The 22085-nt window shown below is 31.4% G+C and overlaps 1 long non-coding RNA gene across 3 annotated transcripts; it reads left to right on the top strand.

Annotated features, from left to right (window-relative positions):
• Positions 1-4489: 4489 nt before the first annotated feature.
• LOC111087216 lies at positions 4490-17806 on the top strand. Of its 3 annotated transcripts, none has more exons than XR_002611935.1 (3): positions 4490-4570; positions 5529-5696; positions 8670-13627. It is a non-coding gene; the product is annotated as an uncharacterized LOC111087216 (long non-coding RNA). The 3 variants fall into 3 exon arrangements; XR_002611936.1 differs by lacking the exon at positions 4490-4570 and adding an exon at positions 16205-17806 and having other exon boundaries at positions 4973-5696; positions 8670-11982; XR_002611934.1 differs by lacking the exon at positions 4490-4570 and adding an exon at positions 16157-17806 and having other exon boundaries at positions 4973-5696; positions 8670-11982.
• Positions 17807-22085: the final 4279 nt, after the last annotated feature.

Here is a 22085-nt window from a genome sequence, read left to right as displayed (position 1 = left end):
AAGTCCTTCATCAGAAACGCCCTTCATTCGTCAATCAGAAAGGTGCTCTTCTTCTCCACGACAATGCACATCCACATGTGGCACGTATGATGCAACACAAGATTATGGAGTTGGGTTGAGAAGTTCTCCCTCACCCACCATATTCTCCAGATATGGCACCATCAGATTACCAGTTGTTTGTCTGTTTCCAAGATGCTAGATTGAGACTCGCGTATTTCATTACGTTTTGTTGAATCTTTGCAGTAAACGACATCCGTTTTAGGTATATTTTGGGTTACCAGACGTCTCGGTAAAACTGGAATAGTCCCAGTTTTTAGCCCCCCCCCTCTTTTTTTATGTGCCGATCAGAAGAGTAAAAGTATTAAATTGTCACAGGCTCAATGTGAGTTTCATATTGTTGTTTTTTCAGTGAGTTCTTTTAAATTATCTTATGAAAATAATTCAAAGTCCAGTCCAATTAATAATAACAAATTAATTTTATTTCCTCCTTAACGCTTTTTTACAGGCTTGTATACTTTGTAACTTGTTTGTTTGCTGTTAAGCGCAAAGCTACACAATGGACTTTCTGTGCTATGCCTACAACGGGTATCGAGATCCTGTTTTTAACATTATAAGCCTTCAGACTTGCGGCTGAGGCACTGGAGAGGCCAAGTAACTCAACATGTGCGATAGCTAGCACAGATCCAAAAAAAGTAAACACACTGACTGATTCACTCTACTGGCTAGAAGATGACTCTTATCTTCTTAGTGCTTTACTGCCAGCTTATTTAGCCAATTGACTGAGTCATTCGTATTTATAACCTAATCCTTGTTCTAAATATTTTGCAAATCGTCTCGTTCATTAATATTCCTGATATTCTAGGACAAATTTGGTCTTAATGTGATGCACCCTCTAGATAACATCTAAATTACAACATTCAAAATATGGCTTATAACAATGTTTACAGCTTGTCATTATATACGGCTCCTTTATATTTCACTATGAGAATCACAAGGCAAAGACAGATCCAACAATACAGTGTTCCATCCCTCTATGATGCGTTTTCTTAACCTAACCTGCCATTGAGTAGCATAGGAATTGAGATTTGAAGACCTGCTCAGCGGCGAAACAGAAAACGATAGAGAAACATTTTTTCTTTTGAGTAGGTTCAAGACAACTTAGGCGCATTTTTATTAAATTTATTATCTTTTTAATTATATAAACTTTTAACAAAGTTTGTTTGTCTATGGTTTGAAAATGCAATGAAATAAGCATCATAATATTTAGCAAGTGGTAAAAAGTATTATTGTAATTTAAACTGTAGAGTGTTTCGGTTCTGTTACAGTGTCACTCCGTATGAAAAAAAAAAAGTCCCAGTTTTTCACACTAGGAATCTGATAACCCATGGTATGTTATACACAGTCACAAGTTCTGAAATAAAATTGTTAAAGTTTTGCTACATTATAAGAATTTTCTAACACATTCAAAACATGTCACAGTTAATAAATACTAATCATTGTTACTTTTAATAAACACAAAGATTGGACATACAGATTGAACAATTATAGAAGTGGTATATTTTACTAATTATATTGTAGAGCATCTTCATTCTGTAAATAAAACATAACACTTAAAATAATAACCAGAATTGACACGAAATGTTTTGTTTTCTTCACTTCTAAATCAAAAGTAAGATTTATTCATTTATAAGTAACCCAATTAACAGTAGTGATCTGTATGTTACATGTATTTGTAATAATTATTATATGACATATGGAAACCTAACGAGAAGTTATTAGTATTTTTTTTCAAGACATATTAATATTCAGTTCTATGCTTGACATGTTTTCAGCTTTCCATGAATGGAAGCTCGATAGTTTGAGTAATTAAAAAGTACTTTACATGTGACATCTATTGAGTTTATCATTTAGCTCGTCACATGGTTAACCTTAAAATCGCATCTCGCTTCGAAATTCTGTTCCTAGCGCCATCTAGTAAAGACGAAAACGGATTAAAAGATAATAAACACGTAAATTGAACAAAACACATGCAGTGGCCCCCGTGCTGCCAAAAACAGCTCAATCTAAGGGGGTCTGGGGGCATGTCCCCCAGAAAATTAAATTAATAATATAACTTATAGTTGCTATATAAGTCAATTATATAAAAGAGGGGTGCGGTTCCGACGCCTCTGAATCAAATTAAGTATATTTCTTTATTTCTTCTTCTTGAAACACTATGGGATTGAATAAGGAATATAGTGTTGGAAATATAATAGACCTAATAATATATTATTACAAGTATAATTAAGGAGATTTCTATTTATTGCGTACTTTATCCGTTGTGAAACAGCTGAAAATCATCATTTAGTAACATTTATGAAATGTTTGAGTCCTTTTTAACTCATTGTACAGTAACCTAAATTACTTTAGATGTGTGAGTAATATTATGGAAATTGCGCCTAGTTTATTATTCGATATTATATAGGACCAACTGTTTTAATTTCTTTGGTTTGCTGAAGCAAAGAGAAACTGTACACCACAGCAGAGGATGGAGTATTAGGCCTTTGCGTCACAGATTCTATTTTCAATTTAACGTTTTGTGAGAATAAATGTGTAATATAATCATTCACTAACGCTCTGTTAGCGAAAGTAGCTGTTACGACAGCGGAAGTCACGTGACTCTGGTGGCGCATTAGCGCTGGTGGCGTGCATGATGAGTTTCTCGAATGATCGGGGAAGTCCGGGTGTGTTCGAGGTACCCTCTTCGTTAGTATATAAGCAGTAGTTACTTTGAGTTCCGTGTAATTTATGATTCTGTTAGTTTCGAGCTAGTGAGCCGTAAAGTGTGCGTTTTTCACTCGTCGAGAGCGAAGTTATTGAGATTGTGAAGCGCTGTGATTTATAGCGTGTATTAAAAAAATTGTTAAGTTTAAAGTGCTCGTAAACGTACTGATTGTGGAACTACTGTGTACTGAAAGTTTGTATCGTGGAAGAATAAACTGGTTTAATCAAGAAAGGACTTGTATTACTGAAGCTCCTCGGAAAGAATTTCTACTCAAAACAAACAAACAAGCAGATACGTAACATAGCTGTAAATCAGGCTGTAACATTAACAAATATTTTCTTTTGGGGCAGTACCCTATCTTCGATCATATTATTTAGTACTTTTTTACACAAAATTACAGACGATCCTAATTATGAGATTACCCTTACGTTTCATCAACCCACTTCTGCTTATCCAGTTTCATAATCTACCTAGACTTTCATGACTGCAACTTCTACCCCTCCAAAACAACAACAAACAAACAAAAAAGCAATCACCCAAACATATCACTGTTATTGAAATATGTAAATAAATTCCTCTTACATTTTCCCTTGCTCCAGGTCCATTTCTCTTTTCTTTTCATTTACTTCACACTACAGATTACGATATTTGACCATACCCTCTTAGCCATCGCTTTTGTTTTTTATAACTTTAGATTAAGGTTTCTATCTGTTGATCGAAGAGAGAGCGTAACCCTCTACTGGGCTAAAACGAAATAGCGTATTAAAAAGAAAGTGACAATACAGTTTTAGTCATAATATAGGTTGTCATACTTTAGCTTTTCTGTAAAGTTTATATTTTTTATTCTGTAAAAATAAAAGTAGAGTTAGGATATGAAAGTATAGTTGGAAAAAAGTAAAAACTTTGTAGAGTTTTTTGGCTTTAACAATATTCTCGAGAGGGTTTCATTTCATGTGAGTTTTCTTTTCTTTTATGATCATAATAATTAATTTCTGGTCCCGAATTAGTCATTACAAAATTGGTTGTTTTCCTTATTAACTGCTACGTACTACTTAAAAATGATAAAAACCAGCTATTTTTGCGTGAGACCCATTTCTAAACGTTCCTTTATAAGACCGGTAAAGCAAAAAGACATTTTACACCAACCGTTATATTTGACTGAAAATTATTACTATCGTAGCTCGTGAAAATAATTACTGGATTATGAATTTCAAACCAGAAATGATTTTAACATTGACAATTTAATTTCAAACATAAATTATTTGATACCTTAATAACCCTTTTATACATAAATGGAATCCGCCAGCTCTCTAATAAACTAACTAAAACTGAAATGAAATATTCTAAAGAATATGCAGTCCAACATTATGTTTGGTCATATTATTAAGTAAAATAAATTGGACTTTACCACACTACAAACCAAGTTAGTTTGTGATAATCCAATAATCGAAAGAACAATATAATTGTCGAGAGTGCAAGTGCAAAATGATAATGATATTAGAATACTGACACTATCAACACTGCCAATAACAAAAATATACAGTAAGAATAAAATAAATTTGAACAAAAAACACAATTTATTAGTCTCAATGCAATTATGTGCAGTAAGTGACCTTATTAGGAATTAAATACGACACTGTTTTTAAGTGCTTTATTTCATATTTATATGTAAAAACACGAAACAATTTTTTTTTGCCCCTGCCGGATATATATAGTCATCACGTGATTTTGTTAGTCTTACGTTGATTTGTTATATTTTCTCAAATTTGTGCTTTAAAGTAAACAGAAGAACATCGAAAAATACTGGTAGGAAATTGTAAATATTTTCATGGTAACTTTCAGCAAAAACAAAATTACACTTAATTTAATTTATCAAACAAACAAAATTCTAAAGTAAAAATTAAGATACTCGTGTTTAACGGCAAAATCAGGCCTAACAAGTAACTGATTTTAAGTTAACAGGCTATTCGAAAAAAAAAGTTGTAGTCAAAGGACTAAGCCTAACTAATACAGTGACTTCACTAATGTTAGGCCTAACCTCAGCCTCGCCACAAGGTCTTTGTACTTGTACAGTAACATTAACACTTGACGATGTCAAGTCTTAATCATGTTATCATTGTCGGTGCTATTTCTTTACTAACGTAAACAAAATTTTTGGAAAATTTAACTAAAGTTTTGAATATCTTCAATAAACTGATGTGAGTGATAATTCAGTAGTAATCCTATCCTTTAAAATTAAGCTTTTTAAAGGTAACACTAGTACTACTACTAGTATTTATCTTTTCACTAAATCATCAGTGAATGGAAGGTTTATCTAAAAGTGAGTAAAAGCTACGATCTCTTGTTTTCTTCTGAGAAAATAAGGCTAGGACCAGGAAATGAATTTATAAATATTTACAAGATTATATGGGTGTTGATATACTAAAGTCTAAAGGCCTCTTGATTTCTTTTGCTGTATTCTGAAGAAACTAGAACTTGTAGACATAAGTATAAGATGTGAAATTACTGAAAAAGACAGGCTATATTCCACTTAAGACAGTCATATATTTTTGGCAGGATATTTAGCTTATGCCGTGGTATAAGTACCTGTTACTAATGTTATTACTAGTGCTAGTAGTAGAGGTCTGAATCATTTAAAATTAAAGAGGTATCAATGATTTCTTGAGAAGTTTTTTCCCAGTGATGGGTTTCCTAGAAAAACCTTGAAGAACCAGATGGTCTTTTATTGTCCATGTATTAACTTATAATTAAATTTTGTTTTCAGCATATAACAGAAGAAAGTTGATACATGTATATCATGAAATTATGTATTTTCATACAAACTTGCAAGTGAAAATATAGGTAGGCCTGAGAAGATCAATCAAATTGGTGAGTCAAAGTGTATGGCAGAACAAGGTGGTTGTTACAGGCTGTATGCTGTAAAGATATGGAGGTAAATACATTTTCTCCTTTTTTTTTGTCATCTTCAGTATACCACTAATCAAATAACTTCATATCAGTAGCACTTCCAATTGTAAAATATAATAAACTTTAATAAGCTAAATTAATACAAGCAACTTGCTACTTCTCTGATTAAAGATTAGCATAATGAGTGGTGCTTTTCAGAGGTGTAGAAATTCACTAGTCTGATGCTTGGGACTGGAAAATCAACAATTTGAGCTACTGTGAATTACATAGGTACTAAGCCAGGACTAGTGTAATTATACTTGCACAAGATATAAAATACAATTCTGTATTTAGTTATTGAAATTTACAAAAATGCAAGCTTATCTTTTCTTTTAAATCATTAAATATCTCATGGCACTGACATTTTATAAGAAAGATAAGCAGTGTACCAGTGATAAGTTAATCCATCGTAAGCCTGATATAAAAATATGCATGACTAAATTATTGACTTGTAAATTAACATGTCCAGTTATTTCCCCAAAAGGAGGTCAAAGGCCACCTGGAGGCGGTCACCTCTTTTAACCACTTGCACCACAATACAGTAGTGTTTTCTGTCAGTCACTAGACCCTAAAATGATGTCACAGAAGGGATGCTTAACATTGCAATTTGTACTGCCATGACATCAGTTAAACATGCACATGCTATGAATTACAAGAAGAATTGTATACTCTGTAGGCTACAACAGAGCATGACATATGTTACTCTTAATCTGGACATCGAACATTCCCTTCTCATAGTTGCCAAGCTTTTTCTAAACAGTGGGGGGGGGGGGGGGGCAGCAAGTTTAACCTCAAAAATTTCTTTATACTATTTATCTGTGCCTGGGTAGTCTAGTTCATGATAACATTTTAAATATTTTTTCCTGAGTAACTTTTGGTTTAAGATTAGCTGAACACTAACCTTTAGTGTGCAAACTTAACATTATCTATTGCCCAAGACGATGCACAACTACTGATATTTCTTTTAAAAAATTTTCTAGGTTTATTATTTGATTATTTCAATTTGAATAAACTTTCTTTAAACAGACAGTTTTAATTTCAAATATGAAAGTGATTTTTTAAACACAACTTATATTTCACTAAACATTCAGACAATTACATATGTCCGGGCACATTTATAGAAGACTCAAACATAATATTTGTTTCCTATGCTTTAAGTAAATTTTGTAGAATTTAAACAGCTTTTGCAGAAAATGAAGTGTAAATCATTATTATTGACTAATGTTTTGGATCATCTGCATTTATATTTCTATACCACATAATCATACAGAGTAATCAACAAAAAGCAGTTAGAATAATACCATCTGTAATCATTTAATTCATAATATTTGCTAAAAAGTTTAGAAAAAATGACCTTGACACTCTAGAGATATATATATATATATATTGTAACCAACCTTTTGCCTTTGTGGCTTCATCAGGGTTAATATACAGTTGTCTATATTAACTCTGATGAAGCTGCAAAGACAAAACATTGGTTAAAATAAAAAATATTTTATATATATATATATATATATATATGGAGTGTAATGGTCGTTTTTTATAAACTTTTTATCAAAATGTATGAATCCCTCCATTGTGCACTACACATTTTTAAAGACAATTATATTATTTGCATAATATAGGTTTGACAGTTTAATGGATTATTTCTTTGAGCTGTGACGTTTAGTTACCAATGCTATATAAACACAATCAGTTGCAAATGTAATGTAGTGCTAATAAATGGAATGAATGGCAAAATGATTATCATGAAGTATTTGTAAACACTTTATTATGCATTCAGTAATTAGCATATACATTGTGTATGAATCATGTAATGGAATAGAATGTCGTTTTGAATATTGGTGATTTATTGACATGCATATCCTCATTTGTTGATTTGACCAACCATGTGACCACTTTGTACTTGTTATAGTTTAGATACTACAAACTTTTAATATATTAAGTGTATCTTCACAAACTTTGGTAGTTGTGCACTAAATTTATATTTAATAAAATAATGCAACAAAGAACATAGAATGATAACATGCAAAAAAGCAGACAATATCCTGTAACTGTCACAATTTTTCTGGCTTTCTATCTCTGCAAAAAGAACCATTAGAACTTCATCCAACTACTCAATAGCATTCCCGTGGGAACCAAAACATTTTCTCAGAAAGTAATTTACATTTCTTTGTGCAGAAAACAATGTAATATAATGTGTGATTTGATAGATGAAAACCTTGGCTTACTGTTAGTTATAACAAATATAGTCGTAAATGTAAGATAAAACTACTGACAAATCCTGAAAGGGAGGATGTGGCAGGAGGGCGGTCTGATTTTCTCTCTGATGGCTCTGTAACCAAACAAGATTGAAAGCTAATACAAATTTGCTTTTTCCAAGTGATGATGATATTATAGTGAGTAATTTATGTTAAATTTCATACTTATTGGAGGGGTGGTTACTAAATTAGAGAAGAGGGGATAGTTAAAAAAAACAATATCACAATTCTCACACTAGGGGAGGTTCAGGATTTTGTTAACTATTGCTTTGTAAAATTAAGAACTTAAAACTTATATACTATTAAAATATGGCGTAATAGCTACAATTTTATGCCACTTTACAATATGTGTCCAGCACGCTGGGTTTTGCAAGGCAATGCTGTGATGTCATTTGTAGCTCAATATGGCAGTTGGTTGGATTGGCTAGAGGAAACTTGTAGTAATACTGCATTGCCATCAAATGTGTGTGTGCAAGCTTGTGGGTTTATTAATAGCATACAGAACTTCAGTGTGTTTTTTGGTCTGAAGTTGTTTACAGTAATTCAGCCAGCGCCCATTCTAATACAGTCACCTAAAGATTCAGTGCAGTTTGTCTGCTCAAAAATTGAAGGCATGGCTTCTCGTCTGCAGGATGCTAATGATGCTGGCATTGCAACACAGTTTTACAAATCTGTTTTATCCACTTCTAATTCTATAGGCATTGAAGAGCCTGCATTGCACAGAGGTGCATATGTTGCACAGACTGTAGAATCTGAATTTTAAAGTATATTCCAATCAGTGTTTGCAGCTGCTGTTGAATCAGTTTCTGAGATATCCTATAGACAATTTGCATAAACTAGCAGTGATAGAGAAATCTCTATGCAAGCAATCTGCAATTGATATAGATGAAATGATTGACATTTATCAAAATGACCTGGTGCCATTAGAATCAAAGAACTGTGTGAAATATGAAATTGAACATGTGCACAGTGTCATCGGCAAGAACTTTCCAGATTCATCAGAGATTTCCGTACATTATTTTTGTGAAGCAGTGTGCAACAATCCTGTGCTGAAGGATGTTTGTCCATCAGTTTTAACCATGTTCAAAATCTATATGGTGGCTCCAGTGACTACATGTACTGCTGAAAAGTTACTTGCCCCTCACCATCTCACAGTCTCGTGTGAATCATTTTGTTTGTCTCTATATCTTGAAGAACGATGTGGATGAATTGCATCTACCAAAATTTATTAACAACTTTATTAGTCATAGTACAGAAATTTGAATTGCAGTGATGAGCCAAATGACCCTTTTGTTATCCATTGAAATAGAATATTTTTCCTTAATATGTTTATTTTAAATGTTTTGTTTTGATACATATCTATCAGCCAGCAATTCATGAGCTATAGCTTACAGGAGCCAGCTTTTTGATTTATTGAAGATGTAACCAAACTATTAGAAGACAGAAAATCAAGATTCGTTTACTTCATAAAGTATCATCAACACTTTTCTTATAGTATTCATATACTTTATCAAAATTTCATGCCATATTTTGCTGTTAAGTTAATTTTTTATATTCAGTTTTTTAATGTTCTGTAAGCTCCCTATTTTTTGTGATCAAGCTGATGAAAAACTTTTGATACAATCATGTTTGATGAACATCAGTTACAATATTTTAAAGGATTTGTAAGGCATGAGATGTTCAGTCCTATTCATTAATGTAATCTAAAATATATGTTCATAAGTTATTTCCAGAACTTTGGGGAACACCTGTCGTATTTTCTAAAAGACACCATTAGCTCTGATGTTTTGATAGTGGATTGTTGATCAATATGTGTACGAGTATTTTATAGGTTTTGGTTCTTTAACTGTGAGGGAAATTCATTAACATTCTCAGGCCGAGCTGAATTATTTGTTGGTGAAAGTGGTCTTCTGTCACCTTATCTTAATTTCTTGTTATTCTATCTTTGTTACTTGTATTAGAATTTTCTTCAAATGTTTTTTAGCATCAGTTAACTGATGGGATTATGTATGAATATTGTTGTACATCCAAAATACAGCTAGAAATACCTAAGTCTAATGTCATCAGCAAAGTACTACTAATGTATTTGTCAATATTAGTAATGTAAATAAGGAAAAGCAGGCCCATGTACTGACCCATGACACACTATTTGTAATGCAAGCCCAATTTGACCAGGCTCCATTAATAACAAATATTAGCTCTTTTTCTCATGCTGCCATCCTATAATCCAGTAAACTAAGTTTTTCACCAACCCCTGCTAATTGAATTAGAGATTTTTTCAAATGTTCTTTCAGCATCAATGTACTAAACTGATTATGTATGAAACTGTGACTTTTAGTTACTTAATGAGTAGATGGTATGTAATTTATTTTTAAAACTTGCATGAATATTTATGCCAACTCGTTAATGATGAGTTCTCATCATAAGGAATGTAGTTGTGGGTATGTATGTATATTCATGTATACATATCTGAGAAAGATGCACTATGAACAGTAATGAGTTCACTAAGAAAATCTTGGTGCCAGTCACATATAACCATTTGTACATTTTATGATTAATGTCAGACATGGCATAATCTAGTATCAAATAAACACCCATTGAAAATCCATTTAAAACAATATTTTTGTGATGGAAATAGTTATATACTGTAATATATACACTCATATGTTTTGCATGAAATGTTCCTCCTCTTTCCCTTCCCTCTAAAATGTTATTCTGTAGTATGTAATGAAAAGAAAATCATGTATTATATCAAAATATCTGAATAAAGTAAAATGTATCTTATGTATTCAGCAGTAAAAAACAAAACAAATTTTGAACTGCAAAATTTTGTACGAGAGTGTCTTCTATTTATGATTTTAAGAAGTGTTTTACTGGTTAACAATTTTTAATATAGAAAAATCATTCATATTTCACTTGAAGGAATGTTACATTTTGTCTGAGGTGTCTATTTAACTTACTTTTGTGTCTTCCTATGGCTTGTTTTCATCAGTATCTATTGAATTTGTGGTGTATATGTACTCTTTGAAGAAATAAATATCTTATGTAAAATAATACTGTCAGCCTAGTGTTTGTTGTTTTTATTGCTAGTTCTGATTAAGAGAAATACTATTTTTAAACTCTTGAGTTTTAGAGTAAAATTTATACACTGGATTAACCACGCTATGATAGTATGTATTAATTTTTTAAAACTGCATGTATGGTATTATTACTACCAGATAGATGCAGCTAGTATACAAAACCTGTGTATTAAATTTTACATAGTTGTGCTTAAACCGATATAGTATTACTATCATGGAAATACAGAGAAGATTAATCTTTGACAAACTTTACATAAATGAATATAAATTGTGAACATATTGAAATGCCAGATACACCATTTTGTCACACCTGCATATCTTGCATATTATTGAAACTGAACTGGTGTACATGTATATAAACTCCAAATGACACATGGAATCTAATTTCATGCATGTCTGTAGTCGTACAATCATTGGTTATCAAGTGTGGGTCTAACAGTGTGTATAAGTTTAACATTTTGTGTTCACAAACTAATGTTAAAAGTAATTGTATCTGTTTTGAAAGGAGGAACGAGGTTGCTCTATTTATTTGCAGCCATCTGTGGCTTTATTGCAAGTGTGTACTGTATCTGTGACCTGAGGCAACTGTAGTCGTGGTGTTTTGTTTCCAACAGGGTCTGAAAATGAGTATGAAGAAACTCTTGAGGGCTTGGAAGAAGGAAGAAACTCTACACAGTGCCCTCATTGCAGGAAAACGTTTTTTAATGCTTCATCCCTGAGAAGACACGTCGAAATTCATTTTGTGCAGCGAAAGAACTATAGATGTCACTTGTGCCAGAAGGTGTTTTCATGGAAAACCACATTAAGTTCACATATGAAAAAGGACCATAAATTACGCATGAGATTTTAAATTTCATACACTTAGATGAAAACAACAAGTGATATTAATCTGTCTTTATTCTTTGAAGTGGTTTGTAATGGACTACAGTAGGTATATAAAGAAACATTTTACTTATTATACATATTAGTGCCTGTTTCATTTTGAATGTTCACTTTTCTTTTTTACATAATTACTGTTTTTTTATTGTGTCATGATGGTAATAAAAATAATAACCATTTACAACTTTGAAGCTACTTTTCTCTCCAACACAGTTTTAAGAATGATGAATACTATTAATCAATTGAAATAGCACTGTTTACTATTTGCAAGTTTGTAACAAGTTTTGTCTTAATGCTCAGGCATAATCTACCTCAGTGTTTATTGTTGTGTTTACATATTCTGATGTTCTTTTTATCTATTATGATGAAATTATTGTTATTATTTTATAAGCTCTATGTTCTCACTCTTGTATACTTTCTGTTCCAAAAGAAAAGGAGAACGCTTTTCCCAAAGCTAAGACCATTTTTACTTATCTGTAAATTTCATTTTTTTGTTCTTTGTATCTGCATACCCCAACTTGTTGATAAACTCAAAAATATTTCCTTTTTTCTCCCTCCTTTTTTTATATTTTTGTCAGCATGTATTTTTCATTTTGTTTGTCCTGGCCAAAATAGTAGTCTAGATTTTAAGTTGTTATGTTTAAGGTATGTGGTTGTTTTTTTAATAAATTGAAAATACCTTAACTTTTTTACCCTACAGTTTTTTAGTCATCTATAATATTAATATTGTAAATGTGACTGAAAGCTTGTCACATGCATTATATGGAGCACTCATTTAACACTCCTATTGAGTTATAAATACAGAACAAACTTTCAACCAACATGAGGGTCCAAGTAACATTGACTTTGTGGCTCAGTATTCTATGTGAGTAAGAACCAAGACAGGATGAAAGTCAGTCACAATGATATTTTTAAATTTACTTGATTAGTGAAACAATTGTTTTTTTATTTCATTATTGTTTTGAACTGCTAAAAATAATCATGAGAAAAAGTGTTTCCAATCCTTACTTTCAGAATGAGTAATTATAAGATCTGAGACAGGCACTTTATCAAAATTTCTACAGGTTTAGACATCATTATTTTAAAGTGAAATCCAGACACATAGAGAAAAAATCCAAGTAGCTAAGTTAAAGGCTGTTTGTGATAGATTTTGTTCTAACAACAAAATTTGACCCAAGGTGGTGTGACTTATGTTTTACTTCTACATTAAACATCAACATAGTTCAGCATCAACAGAAAGTATCTTGTACTAGGTGAGTCGTGTGTATGATATTATATGATGTAGTGTTCGTGCTCTTATATAAGTAAGTGGCCTAAACTTTATTCCCTGTTAGAAAGTGAACTAAATAAAAAAAAACACGATGTATGTTTGAAAGTACAGTTACTTATACTTGACGAAAGTGTGTGGACTATGATATACTCTTGAAGGTGGTTTGATGTTTTAGGTTATTTTTATTATAATTCATCCATAAGGATTACAGTTTTTCCTATTAAATTTGTTTGTACACATGTACTGTTTTCTCAGATTTGGTTCATTGAAATGTCGATGTAATTTAATTAAAGCAACCAGGCTGTTACCAGTAGATGTAGACATTTTGGTGTCATATGACTGGATACTCCAAATTTATTTTCTGTATAATACAAAACCTGCAGGTTGTTTTTGATTCATCTGAATTTTTAATATTGTTTTTTAAAGTCAGACTAATTTGAATATTATTATGAAACATAAAATTTAAAATATTTCATTTGACAGCATATATTTTTTGTATAGCCATATTATACAAATATACTTGTATCTTGGGTTGAAAAATAATTATAGGTGTGTAAAATGCAAATAGCTTACTTGTCATTTTCTTTGAATAAATTAAGATGTCAGTATAATTTTTTTTTGTTTTTTTTAGTTTATAATAGCAGTAAAATTAGATTTAATTCATACTTACATCTGATTGGCTGTTATATTGACATACATTTTTATGCGAGTGTGCTAAGTCTTCTTTGTGTGTGTGTTGCACATTCACCTGTGAGTGAAGAAAGTAGTTCAACTTGCTTTTAAAAGATATTTTGTGATGTAAATCAGTTCAAGTGAAATGTTGGAAAAAGTCTTTGAACTGACTTATTCTGCCAGAAATCAGACGTTCATCACATTTTATGAAGTGTAAAAGCTCCTAATCTAAATTAAAACACCCAAAAATAACAATGTTTTTAATTAACACGTACAGTTAAGTTTATACAATGTTAAGTGATATATCTTAAATCTGTAAAAAAAACTTTTAACCGTGCTAAGTAAACTTACTGACATTTTATATCTGTCTCTTGTTTTTTATTATTCTCTACTAGCTATGTAACTTGGTATTTAAGGGTGTTTGAACACCGTGAAGATGACTTACTATATGGCTTAATAAACATTGACTGGCAGAGACCCACAAAACATTTGTGGTCAAATTAGTATCTTTATTGCAACAGTACTTCTTGAAATACAGGATTTCAAAATTAATACAAAAGAATTCTAATCACACACACCAAAATATGTAAGTGTACTGGTCTTAGGCCTAATATTAGTTAAGCCTTTATTAAGTACATCTTATATTCAATAAAGAGATAAGTTACCACTAACTTTTGTACATTTATCATACTTAATATTATAAATAAGTAAATAAACTTGTAATGTTATTGTACGACCTAACGTTAACCTTTCTAAAAACTTTGATAAGCTTTTAATATGTTGTACAAAATGTCTACTAAAGTATATTTACATCTGTTGAAGTGAAGTGCGTGCACATTTTCATGTAAGGTACACAAAGCAACATGGAGTTGATAGGTGCAGCTGAGAAACTTGATTTACTTGTTGTACATGTTACTAATGTATTTTTAAATAACTCTAGTTGTAAAAATGAGATGTTAGTGTAATACAACAATTGAGAACTTTTTTTTAATCTACCCTACTTAGGTTTTTTGTTGTTATTTTGAAAGTCTACAATAACATTTTAAATTAAAAACTACTCTCACAAAACTATTGACATTACACTATTATTATAAATTATCTGGTGATTACTTAGGACAAGAGGATCTAAAGATTTATGAGAAATACTTGGGACAATAGAATATGGAGGATTAGTAGGAAGTGCATGGGACAATAGGTATTTAAAAATTATAAATACTTAGAACAGCAGGATCTAAAAAATTATTGGAAATACTTGGGACAGTAGGAGCTAAATGACAAATACTTGGGTCAGCAGGATCTAAAAGATTGTTTGAAATACTTGGAACAGTAGGATCTAAAGGACTGTTAGAAATACTTGGGACAGCAGGATCTAGAGTACTGTTAGAAATATTTGGGACATTAGGATCTAGAGTATTGTTAGAAATATTTGGGACATTAGGATCTAAAGGACTGTTAGAAATACTTGGGACAGCAGGATATAAAGGACTGTTAGAAATACTTGGGACAGCAGGATCTAAAAGATTGTTAGAAATACTTGGGACAGCAGGATCTAAAAGATTGTTAGAAATACTTGGGACAGTAGGAGCTAAATGATAGAAATACTTGGGACAGTAGGAGCTAAATGATAGAAATACTTGGGACGATAGGAGCTAAAGTAACAGCAAGCAGTAGATGCGACATTGGAGTCTGAAGAAGGAATAAGATATATTTGGGACAAAAAGGTCCTAAAACTTAGTATTTATGACAAAGTGTGAAAGAGTAGACAGTATTCAGAATCTATAACAGTTTACACATTTGAGGTATTTTGTTAATCATACCATTTTTTATTCCTTTTCTAAAATAATGTAGCTATCTAAAAATCTATTAAAATCATTCTATTTAAACAATAGGACCAAATGGGAATTACTTTTTGGATATGTACAAACTATTGGTGCAAGTATTGGCATTAAACAAATTATGAGAGACTGCTTTGTTTACACAATTACTCTTTAGCCCATCACTGTCTTTGCGTGAAAAACGAGTACAGTAATATTCTTTTGTAAATTTACACAAAATTAAATAATGCTTTTCTCACCTTATTAAACAAAATATCACTTATTACTACATGCATAGTAACATACAGAAAGTAGAGGTGGGGCAGATACAGAAAAAATCCTGATGTAGAAGTAAAGGGAGTAAACTTGCATATATATATTAAGTGAAAATAATTTTAGAAGTAAATTGAAATACAGAATAATATAGATAGAATTTAGTATATACATATGCTTGTATCTTTTAATTTCAGTGGAGACAGAAAATTAATTGAGTACTGTGGATGGTTTTATTTTGTCAGCCTTCATGCTCCCAAAGTGCAATTCGAGGCGCACGTGGACTGAAGAACAGATGAAGAAAGCAGTGGATGCTGTCATTGTAGGAAGAAAATCATTTCAACAAGCATCATCTATTTTTGGAGTTAAGAAGACATCACTTCATCATCGTGTTAAGCTCCTTACAAAATTTTCTTATAAAAAGATACATATAAAGGATTGATATAATGTATTATTCAATACACGTTCTGTATCACATTTAGCCTGCTAAAAAACATCAACTGTAAACCACATTCTGTGATAAAAGAGTGGAATATTAATGGTGATTGGATACTGCAAGGTTAAGGGTAGAAGGGTGATGTTCGGTAGGTTAGGAATACAAGATGGATAGACGTTTTATTATATAGGTTATGAAAAGCTTGGAAGATTGTCTTTGATACATAACATATTGGAGGTTAATTACAGAGAAATAATTTTCCTACATGTATTTTTATGACTGGCATAAGAAAGATACATCTAGTTATATTGTATTTTTCCCATTTATACATTAAATGTTGTATGCTAGGACCTCATGATTCAGCAGTATTTATTGGAAAAAATAACCGACTTAACCATATACAAAATTATTTCAAAGTATTTTTTCTTAATTCAGCTACATTTTGGAATTGTGGTTAAGATTTAAAATAACTTAAAAGCTGTTAAACATAAAATTATTATTGCTTTCTTTACATTAAGCATAATTAATCTAATCCTTATTGTAAAAACTGTGAATTTTCTGAAAGGTTCTTGTACAAGTATTCTGTAATTGTACCACTAGAATTTTAGATAGAAAATAAAGCTTGATGGTTTCTAATCTTGCTAACGTAATGTGGTTCTTATATTCATGCATTCATAATTTGTTTTGAATTATAAATAATGTTTTAAGTCTAGACTTTGTTTCTAATGTCATCCTGCTTAGATGCTTTTATTTTATATGTAATGTAGTAGTATACTGCCTTTTTTTCTTATCTTTTCTATATTTCAACTAAAACACAAGTTTCCATTTCTTCCATATTTAAAGGAGATTTCAGAATTTATATGTACATTCAGCAGGAGTTAACTTTTAGAGAATAAAATACTGAGTAAAAGTTTTAAGATGGGTTCTCAATCTTGGGAAAATGTTATGTTTATTTGGAAACGTTTTTCCTGGTCATCTCTGTTTGTTATTTGTCAACACGTTTGTTGCCGTGTGCCCCACCAGTGGATCACAATCAACTTTTAGTTGTAATTGTTAGTACTACCGGTGGCAGCGAACGTGTTAAATATCTATAAAAGATCAAACAACAATATCTCACAATAAAAGGAATACAGAGGAATTCCTTTTAAGTTAAGCTTATGCGTATAAATTTTTACCAATTTTTGAGTGCTAGAGAGGGAAAGAAAATATTTAAGCCTTGTTTTAGAAAAATAAAATATTAATCAATTTTGAATCTTTCAGTGATGATAATTGGTAAAATTTAAAGTTATCTAAACAAAACTATTTTGAAATCATTGGATTAATGTATAATATTTTCTGTATTATTTCTGTGAGACAAGAAATATACTACAATGTTGAGAAGACTTTAAAAAAAATTTTTTCTTGGTCATTTTCTTCTGAAAAGGAAAATGGGTACTGTCTTGTTTTACAGTTGTTGGTTCGAAACTGTTGAAGACCATTCCCCAACGTGATCAGAAGAAACGATCCGGGAAAGGGCGAATGTTTTATGAGTGTTTAATATGCCAGAAGGGATTTTGCAGTAAGCTGGCACTCCAGCAACATATCAGTTTGCACAAAAAGAAAATGTACAAGTGCGATGTTTGTTGTAAGAGTTACGTGACCATCAATTCTCTTGAACGACATCTCAATTCCCACGCTGCTTCCTCCAAGCTGACCTGTGGTGGCTGTGGAAGAACTTTTTTTCAAAAATCAAGTTTAGAGAAGCACTTGCTCACATGTTATTTAAAATGATTTAGTGAAAGACAAAACAATATAATTGTTTCTGATTTTCTCCCTTACTCGTTTGTTTTAACTTTCTAAGATTTGGTTAGAGTGTAGCAGCACCTGGAATTTATCAGAAAATGTAGTTAATTTTATTTGTTATAAATACTGTCTTCTTTTTTTTTTTTTTTTCCAGACTGAATAATACTTTGTTTTCTACAAATGAAATAGAATTATCTAGTTTGACATTGAAATAGCCCTATCAGACATTATTGACTTGATGTTTTGTCTTAAGTAAAAGGTTAAAAAGAGGAAAATCCTTAAATATAGAAATATCTAACATCACATAATAGATTCACTGTGAAAGAAGAGATTAAAGAAAAGCTTTTGAATATTGAAATATATATAGCATTAAACCCTGAATACTTCGATTATAAAATTATAGGTTAAAGAAAATATTCAGTATTGAAATAGTTCATATCATTCAGTTAATAGATTCCATGTGAATTGAGAGGTTAACAAAAGGGAAATATTCACTATTTAAATATGTAATGTCATTCATGTTGTAGCCTCTGTCAGTTGAACAAAAGAAAAACTTTTGAATATTAACATTGAATTTTTAAAATGGTTAAACAGGAAAGAAAATGGGTGCATGATTAGTAATTTATACTTTTTTAAAGAAATCTAATCATAAGCCTATAAGTAAATTTTACAAGATCAGTATCCTGCAACAACAAAAACAAAAGTACATGATAATATTAATTTGTACTCAAAAAAATACTAAAATTTTCAGCCCTTATTGGATTGTTGTTCAAAGTAGTATTTTGCAGAAACAATTTTTTGCATTTAAGAAATAGATGTATTTCTCTGTGTAAGAATACATAGCCAATGATGTCTTATTTGTGTGTATTTTATAAATGTGTATGTGTATTAGATGAATGAAATTCATTTTTCTGTCCACGTTCTTTTGTGCCACTTGTTTTCTTGGAAGTGTCTGTTGTAATAAAAAGTTAAGCATATTTTGGTGTGATCGATCAGTATCGTACGAAATTTGTTTTTCCAGCTGTTTTTATACACAAGGTTTAAAAATTGTCATCATAAGTTAAAAATGATAACTCTTTCTAAGTGTTCCAAATTAGAGAGGGCTGTGTGTGTAACTTAGCAGTTAGCATATCGAGTAGCAGGTTGGAAGGTCTGGGATTTGAGATGCAATTCATCTTCAGCTTTGGACACATCATAAAATAATGGCAGATATTGCTGGATGCCATCTCTCTAGTCAGGAGTAGAATAATTAGCAACAGCTTTTCTTGAAACTTTGGGTTTCTGACCTGACTCTCTAGTTGACATAACTTATTATCCAGGTTGAAAAATTACATAAAAAATATTTTCAACCAACAGACATAAAAACAAACCAAAACATATGAAATAAAATTGTTTAAAAAAAAGCTACCATGTGTCCATAACTTCATTTTTATAAGTTTCTTCTGTAATGTAATGATTTTAGATCAGATAGAACCTGTTCTGATGAAAATGGTAACTGACAAATTTTTGTATATGCGTAAATGCATTACCAAGGACTGAATAAATGGTGTTGCTGGATAAGCTACTGTCTTTTGTATTATTATTGCCCATTTTATACCTAGGGGAAGTAAATCCACCAGATTTATGTAGAAAAGTGTGGCCATGGTACAGGGTGTCTCAAAACTGTATTTATATTGTATGTTTAAGTTCATTTTCCTGCAAAGTAGTATCACTGTTATTTTCTTCTCTATTTCTATATTACAAGATCCATGATTTTAATAAAACGTGTATAAGTTTGTAGGATACTGTGGAAATTGATCAACTGTCTAGAACAGATGAAACTTGTGGCAGCTTCAGTTGGGGATGGGCATGGTATCCTGTTTGGAAATTATAGAAAATCTAAGGAACATCGTCTATAACATTTTTTAAACTCCCTGAACCACATTACATTTTTCTGAATAAAGTTTAAAGTTATCAGTGCACCTCTGGTGAAAGTAGTTTTGAAGATGTGATAGTTTTATGTATTGTACTTTCCCTGTAATTATACTATAAACTAGTTGCTGTTTAATCTTCTAAGATCCCTGTTTTATAAACAGCCTAGGTTTTGAAAGCAACTTTGTTGTAGGTTTTATTTCTAAGCTTAAGATATCTTATACCTTATAAAGTCTATGATTATTGTTAATTTCACTGGAGAGCTGTTATAATATCAAGTTTCCATAAAATGTAAAAGGAGAAACTTCCAAATTGAACTTGTTTGTTACCTTTCAGTGCCAGAAAAGTATGTGTAGTAAGATAACTCTTTTAACAACATATGGATTTCCATTGTGAAAAAGGTTTTGGTAAAGTTTATATGCCACCAAAATGATCATTTACATCAACTCTTTCTTTAGGCAATGTAAATTTCTTGTTTTGGTTTAACTGTAGAGACTGTGGGAAGAGTTTCTTGTACTACTTTTGAGAAACACGTGACATAATTATCTTTCTAAGAGTGGCCAGGTGGTTAAGGTGCTCGACTCGCAATCTGAGGGTGGCGAGTTCGAATCCCCGTCACACCAAACATGCTCGCCCTTTCAGTTGTGGGGGTGTTATAGTTGGTAAAAGAGTAGCCCAAGAGTTGGCGGTGGGTGGTGATGACTAGCTGCCTTCCCTCTAGTCTTACACTGCCAAATTAGGGATGGCTAGTGCAGATAGCTCTCGTGTAGCTTTGCGCAAAATAAAAAAACTAACAATCTTTCTAAGATCTACATCAAAGTTTTATGCAGTAATATTGTAAGTGCAGCTTGGACTTCTTTGTATTTATACATTTTCTTGCTAAAAGATAGCAGCACAAGATGCAGTTTTTACAAAACGTTTTTCAGGTTGTGCATTTTGCAGTTATTGTTTTATGTAATGCTACATAGAGTAGCTGGCTACTAGTTTACCATTTCTCTGGTAGAAATGGTTTTTGAGTTCATTATCTTTCGTTTCTTTTTGATCTTCAACAGCTGTCAGATTGAAACTGATTACATTTCACATCATGTAACAGTGTATTTGTAAAGTTGAATATTTGTCATAGTCCAGGAAAAAATCACCAAAAACTTTTTGTGGTAGCTTTTGAAATAATTACCATTGAATATCTGTCATAGTCCTAGAGAAGTTTAACCAGAAACTTTTTGTGGTAGTTGAGAAAAGAATTATCAATATTTTTTATTTTAATGTCTTTTCGTCGTTAATAGATTTCACAGCATGTTATGGTAATAATTCATTTTAACATTTGATTACTCTATATTTCATCACTAATAAAACTGTTTTATCTACAGATATTTTTCCAAATGTTCAATTTTAATACACAAAAGTCTATTGCAATATATAAAAATTTTGATAGGATTTTATTGCCAAAAACACTACTACAACAGGAAACAATCTTGAATCAAACCACCACAGCTGGGAACAGACTTGAATCAAACTTTTTTTTAAAGTGTACCTTTCAATCGTATCAATTAGTTTATCAGTTGTTCCTCTAAGTTAAGAGATGTTATCAAAAAGATTTTGTGGGATTGAATGAGAAATGAATGATCTTACCAGCTCGGGTGTCTATTTGGCATCAGAATTTATTCTGCTAAAGTCGCCAGATTGCTCCTATCTATTTTTCAGTTCTGTAACTTTGTTCTTTTTTATCTGAGTACTTTTAGTACTTCATCAGTTTAGTATTATTGCTCTTGTGTTGATCTACCAAACCGTGTGCAGCTGAAGAATTAAGTTTTAACTTTTTAGTTACTTGTACAGTGTTGTGTGGCATATGTTGTTCTTTTATCACTGAAGTTACTGGAAGTTTCATCACCTGTGATGATCTCTGACTTTTACAGATTGGCCTAACTAAGAAATATTCATAAGTATTCTTGAATAAATTTCAAACCCTTCTGTAGCTGTACATCCAGCATCGTACTCGC

The sequence above is a fragment of the Limulus polyphemus genome, unplaced genomic scaffold, assembly GCF_000517525.1.
Source record: "Limulus polyphemus unplaced genomic scaffold, Limulus_polyphemus-2.1.2 Scaffold1886, whole genome shotgun sequence".
Classification (NCBI taxonomy): domain Eukaryota; kingdom Metazoa; phylum Arthropoda; class Merostomata; order Xiphosura; family Limulidae; genus Limulus; species Limulus polyphemus.
Note: the sequence above shows the minus strand (reverse complement) of the source record. Positions and strands in the feature narration are given on the sequence as shown.